This window comes from Myotis yumanensis, unplaced genomic scaffold, assembly GCF_028538775.1.
Source record: "Myotis yumanensis isolate MYYU_CA2020_CCGP unplaced genomic scaffold, mMyoYum1.0.hap1 SCAF_12, whole genome shotgun sequence".
In the NCBI taxonomy this organism is placed as follows: domain Eukaryota; kingdom Metazoa; phylum Chordata; class Mammalia; order Chiroptera; family Vespertilionidae; genus Myotis; species Myotis yumanensis.
In genome coordinates, this window is record NW_027223763.1 from 4,735,526 (window position 1) to 4,748,149 (window position 12,624).

Below are 12,624 nucleotides of genomic sequence, written 5' to 3' on the forward strand. Positions count from 1 at the left end.
CCAGGCACGTCCTGATACCAATTAAGGCAGCTCTGCGCAGGGGGGCCTCCGCGGCATTTATCAGCCGCCCGGGGGGGCTGGCAAGCTGTCCTCCGGCTGACGGATTAGACGGCGGACAGTGAGGTTTCAGGCAGGCGCTCTCTCTCTCTCTCTCTCTCTCTCTCTCTCTCTCACACACACACACACACACACACACGCACACACACGCACACACACACACACACCCCACACACACACCCCCCACACACACACGCACACACACGCACACATGCACACACACACATGCACACACACACACCCCACACACACACACACACCCCCCACACACACACACACGCGCGCGCGCACACACACACACACACACACATCCCTTTCTCCAACATTTTGCAAGGCCCATCCACAGAGCCCAGCTGAGTGCCTGCCCAGCCCGCAGTGCTAGGGACAAAACAGACACAGAGGCCCCACCCCCTCTAAGAGAATAATCAGGGACCCCCCCCTACACCCACGAGACCACGACTCAAGAGCCCAGTCTGCACCCCAAGCATGCCGTGCAGATGGACCCGGCGTGGGGACCGGAGCGCCATGTGCAGGAGGCAGCAGCGATGATGTGCTTTTAAAGCTGAGTGGGGACAGACCTGTCACCCTGGGACCCTCCCCCTTCCTGAGAAATAGCCCCTTTGCTCCATGGGTCCCAGGGGAAGGAATGTGAGCAAGGACAGGGACTGGGAGGCCTTTGTAAACCCAGAGGAAAAGTCTCCAAGCCTCTAGAACATTCTATGCTGCAGACCTGAGAGGAGTCAGGAGCACCAGAAGGGACAGAGGGCCTGATTCCTTCTTTGGGAGAGGCGATCGGGCCCCGCCCACAGCTGCAGCCTCGTCCCTGTCCTGGCCTAACGGTGCCCCGGCCTCTCCCCTGGGCCTTGGACACTGGCTGCGGCGGCAGGACCTTCTCCCGACGTTGTCTCAGGACCTGACACTCACCAAGCTCTAAGCTGAGCTCGACGTCCCTGGACTCTCCACGCTGGCGAGTGCATCGCTGTCGCCCCACGGACCATCCAGAAATCCGGTTTGTCCTCTCCCCACCGGACTTGACCTCCACAGCCGTAATCATCAAATCGGCTCCTGCCTCCTCGCCCACGCTCAGACCCACCCCTCAGTCCCATGGCCATCGCCCCCCACCCCCACCCCAGCCCCCATCTCCATCGCCCCGGTCCTGGTCCCTCCTCCTCCCTCTGTCCCGGCCACAGAGAAGCCACCCACAATGCCCTTCACTCAGCACCCCAGGGGCAGGTCTCAGCCTGGGCTCCCCACCTACCCACCTCCCTGGCTCATTCACTCTGCACCCTCTGTGATGATCTGTTTAAAAACTGTTTAAAAATTGATTTGAGAGAGAAAGGAAGGGAGAGGGAGAGAGAGAGAAACATCCATGTGAGAGAGGAACATCGATGGGCTGCCTCTTGCATGCCCCCCACTGGGGATCAACCCCGAAACCCAGGAATTGAACCAGCAACCTTTTGGTGCATGGGACGGTGCCCAACCCACCGAGCCACCCCGCCGGGCCCTCTGTGGCGATCTTGTTCCTTTATCTGGTTACCTGGCTGATGTTTGCTCCCCGGCCTCTCCCACTGGCATGCACTTGGGGGGCCCGGGGCAGGGCCCAGCTCGGTTCTGCTCACCCTCTCAGCACCTGTCACCTGGCAGGGACTTCTGGGCCTGGCCTGGTTCTGGGGTATGAAGCTGAACACACAGACTTGTGCCTGTGCTCAGGGACTGGCGAGTGGCACATGGCACCTGGCACTGCCAAGGGCACTGAAGAAGACATGCAGGTGCCACCGAAATGGACGGCCGCCGGGCTCGCCGGGAGGTCGGGGCAGCCTCCCGGGCGGCCACATGGAACCCCCATGAGGGTGACGGGCTGGCGGTGAGGCTTAGGCAAACCCTGCACTTCTCCAGCCTCCGTGCCCACACCTGTCACATGGTCACTCGCCAGAGACACTGCACACAGGCTAGGGAGCTTAGGGAGTCTGCAGATCGAGGCTGGGGAGCTTGATCTTTTAAGAAATTGGTGCCAACTGATTCCATTAACTCCCCCAATGGGAGGGCATCACAGGCCAGAGGCACAGTCATTGCTGTCTATACCCAGGACCCGGCACATCAAGGCACCGGCCAATCCACACGGTCAGACCCCGAGGCCTTGGCCCAGAGCCCTCTCCTCCCAGGCCGCCTGGCTTTGCCCCAGGTGGGCAGGGCCCTGAGCTCTGCCCTCACGCCCCCCTCTCCCATTCCCCCTCCCCACCCCTCAGGATGGTCCTCCCACCATCTGAAGGGAGGATTCTTAGCCCCAAGGCCAGAGGTCTGTGGTCCCCGAAAGTCCCCTCTTGGACTGGGGGTATCATTCTTGCTTGATCACAGCCTCCACCCCCCACCCCCCACACACAGCAACAACCCCAAATGTGGAGCCTCCACAAAACCCCTTAAGAAACTGGTCAATCTTCTGCTAATTAAAATAAAGTCTATGCCACATTACAGGCCAGTTAATTTTCAGAGCTGCCTGGGAAGCGTCGCCTGGAAAATGTGCACCCTGCCCCCCCCCCCCCCCCCCCATACACACACACAGAAAAGGGCCGCCATGCAGCCCTCGGCCGGAGGAGCGTGTGGAGCACGGGCTTCCGGTGGGTGGGGCGGCAGGGGTGGGTGCAGCGACCCTGCTGGCAGGCAGCGCTTCTGGTTCCTGGAGGGACCCTGCTGGTTCAGCCAGGAGCTCCGGACCCCATCCCACCCCAGGACCGAGACCAGGCCTCCCAGGCCAACCCCACAACCGTTTGTGAAACGATGGGGCTCTGAAAGGCTTGGGGTCCCCAGGCCTGGACCCCGAGGTTCCCTCACCGAGCCCACGGCAGCCCTGAGGGAGGTGCCATTGTGCCCAGTTTCAGATGAGCAAGCTGAGCCACCAAGTCCCTCTCCTGAGGTCACGGATTCCAGGGCGAAGCAGAATGTCCCCTGACTTTTCCAGCTAAACCTGCAGCGGTTCCTTTGACAACGTTGAGGGGTTTTTCATGACGGCGAGAAGGGCGGGGACTTTGCACGAAAGCAGATTTCATCGGTTGCAGTGGCTCAGGCAGGTGCATGCTCCCTGCTCATCAGGAAGCGCCTGCTTATGTACGGAGCATCTGAAACGGGCCAGGAGTCCGGCCGGCCACGCCCCGCACAGCGGGCATCTCACTGAACCCTCACTAGCACGCGAGGCTCAGAGAGGTTAGGTGACACGCTCAAGCTCACGCAGCCTGCCCACATCTTAGCCTGGCAACCTCCTGTCGCTAAGGCCCAAGTTCTTCCATTTCTGCAAGGTCAAAGCCAAGGTCTGTGGGTCTCCTGTCCTGGCCTGGCAGCGAGCTACAGAGTAGACCACTGGGTTCCCTGGGGGACCTTGGACACGCCTCTTTCCCTCTCTGGGCCTCAGCTTTCTCATCTGCAAAATGGGCGGGCTGAGCTCAGCGTTCCCCGGGACCCAGGGGCCCTTGGCTTGGGCCAGTGGCTGGGAGCAGAGCATCCAGCCAGATGGTAGCAGCAGCCGTTGCCCTGCCAGGACCGGGAGGCCTGGTCGCCTCCAAGTGAATGGCAGGAAGTGGTCTAGTGGCCAGACTGGGACACAGGGGAAGAAGCGGGGACAAGGGCCCAGCCTAGCTGCCCCGCACTGGGGACAGCTCACAGGGCAGTGGGTGGAACATCTTCTCTGACCCCAGGAGCTCTGCTCTCCATTCCCTCCACCATCCCCGAGACCAGGCCTCTGCCCAGCCCTGGAGTCAAAGCAGGGGAGGGGTGGGGTGTGCGGGCTCTGACTTGAAGGCCCAGCATTTCGGAGGGACTCCCCGGAGAAGGGCCTCCTGTTTCTCCTGGACCAGGAAGGGGCACAGGAGCAGGCGGGGCTGGTTTGCTGTCCCCTGCTGTGTGCTCCCTGCCTGGGGACAGTGGCTCTGCTCATCCAGCCCCCGCTGAGGAGCACCCGTGGGACAGGCACGGTGCTGGGCACCGAGGGCGAGCAATCTGCCCAGGCCCTCACTCCTGCTGTCACAGGCGGAGGGGAAGCAGGCGGGAGGGAACCTGACCGCCACACGGGGACGACCGCCACCTGTCCGTGTGCACAGGGTTCCTTGAGGTCACAGGGAGCTGAGCCGAGTGGGTCTGCAGAGCTGTCACAGGCTCTCCCTCTCCCCTGGCGCCCTGTGCACGTGGAGTTAGAGGTTCAGCTAGTGACCTTTTAGAATGCGAGGCCCTTGGAGGGAGGGACCCTCAGCACCTCATGTAAGGCTTGCCTTAAGATGGGCACTCAGTACACACTGGATGGGAGGGAGGGAGGGAGGGGGGAGGGGATGAGTAAATTGATCAAGTGGAGAGCTAGAAGGATGGGGAGAATGGGAGGAAGAAAGGATAAGTGGATGGATGGACGGATGGATGGATGGAAGGAAGGAAGGGAAAGAGGGAGGGAGGGAGGGAGGGAGGGAAGAAGGTTGATGGATGAATGAAAGGAAGAAAGAATGGGTGGATGGAGGGAGTGATGGGTGACTGTCCCCTACACCAGGGACTCAGGCTGGGAGGGTGAGGATTGACTCTGACAGATGAGCAGGCAGTTCACCTCATGGCCCCCTCTCCCCCACCGCCCCTCCCCCAGCATTTCATTAGGACGCATCTGCTGCACCTGGCCCTTGGCCCCTGCCCCAGGAAGATACAGGCGCCTCTGCCGGGTTATTAGGGACCCATTACCCGGTGCCTGTCAGGCCTGGCTTAGGGGAGCAGCTCGGGCAGGGTTAACAGCCGCGGGGGCTCTGGTAAGGAGGCCGGGGTTACAGGGGGGGCTTCAGAGCCACTGGGCCTGCCTGGTTTCATCTCAGGGCTCTGCTAACTGGCTGTGTGGCTTTGGGCAATCAGGTCCCTATTCCGAGTCAGCTTCCTCACCTGTAAAGGATGGAGCGATGAGGGGCTTGTCTGAGGATCCCCTGAGCTAATGGTGGCATCACCCAACACCGAGAGCACCGGCTAGAACCAGGAACACCCAGGACCCTCAGGGAGCCAGGCGGGCGGAGCTCTCACAGGTCCGCCGCCTCACCCCGTGGACAGGCAGGTGCTGCGACCCTGTGGGAATTTATGGACGAGGAAACCGAGGCTAAGAGGGAGATTAGGTGCTTGTCCCCAGCCGCTGGGCCAGGAAGTGATGGGCCATGATTCCCATGTAGGCAGCGGACGCCACACCTGGGCCGTTTCCGCCTGGCCAAAGAGTGGGGACAAAGTCTGGGTGGTGGTGGGGGTGGTGGGGGCCTCTCCCAGCAGCGCCTGGAGGGGATGGCACAGGAGAGCAGAGGGGAGCCGGTCAACAACAGAAATGTACGGCTTCCCGCGTGATCACCGGCACCATCAGAGGCCACGCACCCACCTGGGTGCATTAGGGACCCCAGTCCTTCCACAGGAACAGTAGGGGGGTCAGGGGCAGGAGAACTGTCCTGAGCTGCCGGGGGTTGACCAGCAGGGACTGTGTGGGGCTCACCTGGCTCTCCTCAAGCCCTCGACATACCCCTGAGGATATCTCCCACCGCAAGAGCTAGGTCCCCCCACCCCAGGTCCCCCCACCCCAGTCTCAGAAGAGTCCAGAATGATTGAACCTCAGGGTGCAAATGCAGAACAGAAAAGGCCAGAGGGTGAGCAGGGAGAGTGGAGGCGATCGTAATACAAACACCATGACGGCCGCTCTCAGGAGGGGGACACTCAGCACCTGACCACCTTGTGGCCCCGACTCCCCAGCAAGGAACTTCACCTCTGTGAGGTTCTGTCCTCCCATCTGTGAAATTGGGGTCATCCTGGTATCACCTCTCAGAGTTGTTTTGAAGATTAAATTAGACAAGGAAAATGCACTGCCTCAGTGTAGTGCCTGGCACCGTAAGTTCACCATCAGTGGTTGTCATTACCGCCCCAGTTGCCAGATGGGAAGACTGAGGCCCAGGGAAGGTAAGTGTCTTGCCTCAGGTTGTTCAGCGGGTTGGTGGCCGGATCTATGCCAAAGAGGGTGGGCCTGCCTTGGGACATAGCACCACTCAGAGGCGCAGGGCCCCAAGGCAGCAACCCTGGGCCACCTCCCTCCGGCTCCAGTAGCTGCTACGTATTCTGAGCGCTCCTCCGTGCCAGGCGCACGCTCAGAGCTTTTACGCATCCCCTCGTGGAACCACCACCATCTGGGAGGTGCGAGTCGTACTGTCCTCACTGTCCAGATGCGCAAGCTTGGGGGGCCGAGCGGAGTCACCACCAGGACCGCCTGGTTCTCAGCACACGCTACTGCCCTCTGGACAGAGGTGGGGGCTGGTGTTTATCCCAACAACGCTTCCCAGCTCCCTCCTCCCCAAGATGAGCCGTAAATAAGATGTCAAGTGCGCCATGGTGGACCCGCAGTCTCCTAGACATCAGACAAGCTTCCCCTTGAGAGCTGGGCACCCCTGCCCACGTCACAGGGGAGGGAGCTGGAAGGAGGACCACCACCCAGCCCCTCCCACTCTCCTTGGCCCTGCGGAGTGGCCAGGGCCCTTCAGGCTGCACAAGGCCCCCCTGGGGCCCGAGCTGGTGGGAGGCTGGGGGCTAGTCTTGAAGCAGCACTTCCCCTCCCTCGCACACATGCTCCCTACACGCCCATCTGGCCAGCCTGGCTGAAAGCTAAGTCTGCCTACAAAACACAAAAGCATCTCGTTTCCATTCGAGAAAACCCCCGAGACTGGGCTGCTCTGCCTGCCTCCCTCTTGGCCGCTGTGGTTAGGGCAGAGCCGGGAAATGGCAGCTGTCCTGCCCAGGGAACGAGGACCTGGAGTCGCTGGCCGGGGTCCTCTCTGGGGCCCACAGGCCAGGGAGCAGGCTGGTATCCATGGACGCCCCCGCCTGGCCCCTGCTGGCCGGGAGCAGCGCCAGATGGGGAGGCTCTGGCTCGCGGCCTCTGCCCAGCCCCACCGGCCCCCTGACCTGTCCTCCTGGGACTTCCCGGTGTCCATCTGAGGTGACCCGTCCTCCCTCCCCACAGACGCCCAGACCTCTGACCCTGATTTAAAACAAACCAAGCGAAGTCTGGAAAGAAACCGTCACAAAGAGCTTCAGAGATGATCGTGTCCCACGACACACACACACACACACACACACACACACGCCCCAGCCGTGCAAGGCTGCAGCCGGGCTTGCACACAAACAAGCTGCTGGAGGGTGACTTTTGTTTATGAAACACGCAGGCTTCCCTCCACTGGGGGGGGAGGGGGGGGCTGTTTCTCAGTTTTCTGATGAACAGGAAGTGGAGAGGGAGCTGGGGGTTGACAGACTTCATCCCCCCTGTGCTCTGTGCAGGTTTGAATCTGGGGAAGGGGGTCTAGGGGAGCCTGGGCATCACCTGGGAGAAGGCCCCCCCCCCCCCCCCCCCGGAGGTCAGGGCTCAGAGCGGGTGCAGGCGGCCAGGTCAGCCCCGGAGCGGGTTAGAGCCCCAGGCCGGGTCTCGGGAGGCGGGGTCGGCCGCCCGCCCGCGTGCCCTCGGGTCCGGGACGCGGCCCAGCGCCGGGCGCTCAGGAAACACCGGGACCCGAGGCTGCCGCGTCCCTGGCCCTCGGCTCCCGCCCTCCGCGCCGGGAAACCGGCGAATCCGCCAGGGACCAGGCGGGGCTGCTTCCCGAAGGCCAACAACCCCCAGTTTTGCTGCTGCTTTTCTTTTCTTTTTTTTTTTTTTCACTCCAGCGGGCGGTCGGGCAGGTTTGGGGACCGGGCGGCGCAAGGTACCCCCACGCCGCCCACGCGGGGCAGGGCCGGGGCGCATGCGCGGGCCGGGACGCCGGGGGCCGGGGCCGCCCGCGCAGCCTCGCTCGGGCCGGTCTCCGTGGCAACGGGCTCGCGGCGGGGAGGGCCCGGGAGGCGCGGGCCGCGGCGGCTGCTATTTCTGCAGCTTCCTGTTCCTCGCGGCCACGTCGCCATGGCAACCGTGTTACTCAGCGCGGCGGCTTCCCGGCTGGGCTGGCGCGCGTGACCCCGGCCGCCCGCGCCCCCGCGTCTCTCGCTCGCCGCGCCCCCCCGCCCCCCGGGCCTCCTCTCGGGCACCCCGGCCCCGCCCCGCGCGCCCCGGCCCCGCCCGGCCCTGCCCCTCCCCGTGCGGCCGGTGCCCACAGCCCGGGAGGGAGGAGGGAGAGAGATTGATGGGGGACGCTTATTAAAAAACATTGTAACCGTTTCCGTTTTTATTACGTTGACAAGGGAGCGTTATTTACTGTTATTGTTTGCCGATCGGGCCCCGCCGGAGCGCCGGTGGCCGGGGGTGAGGGGTGTCACCTTTGCGCGGGGCCCGGGGAGGTCGCGGCTGGGAGGGGAGGCCCGGCTCCGCAGGGACGGGCGGGCGCGGCGAGGGGGTCGACCCAGCCCCCGCGCCCCGGGTCCCGCTCCTCGCCCTTCCCGCAGCCCCCGGGGAGGCCGCAGAGGCCGGAGGCGCGGGTGGAGGGAGGAAGGCTGCAAAATGAAGAGGAACAGATGACCTCGCTCTCAGAAGGCGCTGTCCTGCGCGGACCCGTTTCCTGGGGGCCGGGGTGGAGCAGCCCCGCAGCCTTTGGAGGCGCTTAAACCGACACCAGATAAAGACCAGAACCTTCTGGGCCCGGCCTGGCCACGCAAGGGCAGGAAGGGCAGGCCGGCCGCGCTGGAGCCCTGGGTGTGCAGGGAAGGGGTCAAATTCCTCCTCCCCCGCCGAGGCCTGGCTGCCAGCAAACCTGCCCACTTAGACTCCGGTACCGGTACCGAGGGTGGGCCACTGCCCGAGGCCTCACAGCCGGTGCTGTCCCGCTCCAACGCCTGGGGGAGGAACCGGCGGGGCCAGCGGCTGCACTAGGAGCCTGGGAAGAGGGGAGGCTCAGCTGGAGGGCAGTGCAGGGGAGAGGAACTGGGCAGGTCCGAGCCCCGCTGGCCTGGGTCCTGCCTCCTCCACCGCCTCCGCCAGCTGGGGTGGGGTGGGGTGGCGTGGGAGGTGTGTCCAGGGGATCAGACGGGCCTGAGGATGCCCAGCCACGCCCCTGCTGGGGTGCCCCTCTCACCTGGCTAAGCCCGGGGGGAAAAGGCCTCTGGAGTTCGCACTATGAAAAGGATTTTAAGGAAATGTTTACACTTATCAGCAAACACTCCTAATGGACAGACCAGGCTTTGCAAACAGAGCTCCCCCTTCCAAGGGGGGCTTGGTCACCAGGGCCTCTCCCAGTCTCAGATGGCCAACAGGGACTTCCCAGCCCAGAATCGTCTCTCCGGACTTTCTGGAGTCGAGCAGACCGGCCGTTTCTAGCCCAGGCCTTTGGGTCTGGGGCGTCACAGCAAGATAAAGCTAGCTTCCACTCTGTTCCCAGCACCTGCCAGCTCCTAGCTGCGGACCCCTCCCTGCGTGCATGAACCCGAAGTCGGGCTCCAAAAAAAGAGTACACCCCCCTCCTACACACACACACACACACACACACACACACAGTCGGCACCAGCCCTTTGCCGCCAGCTCTGGGATATGGACAGACACAGGGAAAGGTGGGAACCGTGGTGCCCTCCACTCCTGTTCCCAGCACTTACCCCAGGGGCTGGCCTTCCAAGCAAAACTCATCTCTGGCAGCAGGTTTAGAGTTTGATTGCCCAGCCCGCATGGCTCAGTGGTTGAGCATCGACCAGAAGGTCACAGTTCAATTCCGGGTCAGGGCACATGCCTGGGTTGCAGGCTCCATCCCCAGTGTGGGGCGTGCAGGAGGCAGCTGATCCATGATTCTCTCCCATCATTGATGTTTCTATCTCTCTCCCTCTCCCTTCCTCTTTGAAATCAAATTTTATATATATATATATATATATATATATATATATATATATATGAGTTTGATTGATGTGAGAGCCGTGCCCCTCAGTAGCCTTTGAAGAGGACTGAGATGACAGAGGACACCCAGGATCAAAGAACTCCAGAGCTGGGAGGACCTTGGAGATTATCCAGACCAACCACACCCGCCTCCCCATTTTACAGGTGGGCAAACCGAGGCCCAGAGAGGGGAAGAGACCTGACTGAGATCTGCTACTGGTTAGTGGCAGAACCCAGGCCAGGATCCAGGCACCTTGCCTCTCTCCAGGGGCTCATTGCCCACTCCGACTCTTCTATGGCATTACTGTCTATGAGCAGACGATCAGGAACCGAGGTGGGGTGGGGTGGGGCGGGGGATAACTCTGGTGAGGCCGGAGGCATCGAAGTCAGACTGCCTGGGTTCAAACCCTCACTCCTAATGAGAACGTGGACACGCGAATTCTTCTCTCTGAGCCTCAGTTGTCTTCAGTGTTCAGTGGGTATGATAATAGCACCTGCCCTAAGTTTGTCTTAAGGAATAAAGATGATGGTGCAGGAAAAGCAACTGGACCGATGCCCGGTCCATACTGGTATTTACCTAATGCTGGCAATGATGCTGGTGCTGGTGGTGATACGAGTGGTGCTGCTGGTGGTGCTGATGCTTGTGGTGGGTTGAATGATGCCGCCTCCCCCAAAAGAAGGATCTGTTCATGTCCTAATCACTGGAACCTGTGAACATGACCTTATCTGAGGAAAGGGTCTTTATAGATGTAAAGGACATGGACATGAGGTCACCCATGATTGCCCATGTTGAGCCTCAATGCCATCATAAGCGTCCTTACAGGAGACAGAAGAGAAGGCTGTGTGCAGCCCGAGGCGGAGATGGGAGTGATGCACCCACAAGCCAAGGACACCTGGAGCCTCCGGAAGCTAGAAAGGCGGGAAGGATTCTTCCCAGAGTCCGGAGGGAGCATGGCCTCTGGCCTCCGGACTCTGGAAGAGTAATCGAGTGTAAGCCACCAGGCGTGTGGTCGTGTGTTACACAGCCACGAGGAACTAGTACAGTGGGGAGGCTGGTTCTGCTGCTGGGATGATGGTAATGATGGTGGTGGCGGGTGTTGGTGACGATGTCATGACGACGGTGGTGATGGTGATGCTGAGAGTGTGTGTGAGAGTTTCCTGGGCTCTGTGCTGACTCCTGGTCACTCGGGCGGCCCTAGTCTCCAGGTGATCACTAAAGCGCCCCCTTCATGCTGTCGTCGCTCTGTGGGTATCCGTCTCCGCCTGCATTTCCCCCCTTTATACGGACATATTGGAGCAGGACCCACCCTGAGAACCGCATCTAAGTGTGATCACCTCTGCAAAGGCCCCATTTCCAAATCGGGTCACATCCTCAGCTCCTGGGGATTAGGACTTCAACACAAGTTTTTGGGGGGACACAATTCTCCCCCTAACAGTGGAGATGGAGATGATGGTGCCAGGGGTGGTGGTGCTGACAGAGACTCTGACGGGCCCCCTGGGAGCAGAGGTCAGCTCCCAAGGCTTTCCCAAGATTGGGAGCCCCTTCCCGCCGTGAAGAGCCGGTCGGAGCCTCCAGCTGCAGGAGCAGAGACGGGGAAGATGGTCCCAGGACACCGTGTGAGTGTCATGGAAGAGCTAGACCTCCTGGAAGCCCTGCCATTTGCCTGTGAGGCCTCAGCAAACCTTCTGTCCTCTTGGCTTCGGGCTGGACCTGATGCCAAGGGCCTGCTCTGCTCCGAGGAGCTGTGAGTCTGGGATCCCCTGTGCTGAAGTAGGAGTCCGGCCCGGCCAGCGTCAGGCCGGGGCAGAGTGTCAGGGAGACTGGGCAGAGGAAGGAGGGACAGTATGCTGTGACCACGCTCCTGCTGGCTCCCTGTGTGCCTCCTCCTCCTCCCCCTCCCCCTCCCCCTCCTCTTCTCCCTCCTCTTCCCCCTCCTCCTCCTCCCCAGGAGCAAACACTTGCTATCTTTGTACACGGCTAAGTCAGTGCTTGTCTCCTGGCCGTCCCAGCTGCCAGAGCCTCCCTGAGGGCAGGGACCATGGTTGGCTCATCTGCGAGGCCCCTGGGAGCCTGGCCCAGCCCCCACACATGCGGATTGAGCTCGGACTGTTTCAAAGCCCAGCAAGTCCCTCCCTTCTCTTTCCATCTGGGCACCATGGAGATAAGACAAGGCGGGGTGGCCACCTGCTTCTGAATGAGATCTTTCTCCCCCAGACCCAGGCCCCGCAAGGAAGCCGTGCGGCACGCGGGGCAGACCAGCAGGCAGCCTGGCCGCGCCTCTCCTGGAGCCCGCAGCAGCGCAGGCCACCGGCCCTGACCCCGGAAGCCCGGAAGCCCGCTGGTCTCCGGCAGCAGGCAGGCGGGGTCAGGCCGCTGCTGGATTTCTTCTCGTTCGACTCGATTCCAGGAACTCCCTCCCTAACCTGTCTTTCTCCAGCTCTCACAGGCCGAGACTGGAATAATAGTAGCGCCCATTCATTCGCTGGTCCCGGTGGGATGGTCGTGGCACAGGCTCTGCCAGGCACGGCCCTAGGTGCCAGGAGACAGTGGCCAGCAAGACCAGGTTCTCGCATTTGTGCAGCTCACATGGGAGGGAAGAGAGAGACAAAGAACAAAGGAACAGCTGGTACCAGGATCCAGGGAGCAGGACGCATGTTAGAGGAAGTGGAGGTGGGCGAGGGGCTGCACCGCAGAACAAAAGGGCCGGGTTGGGAAAGGGAGGTCCCTGCGGTGATGGGGTGACCATGGAGCAAGC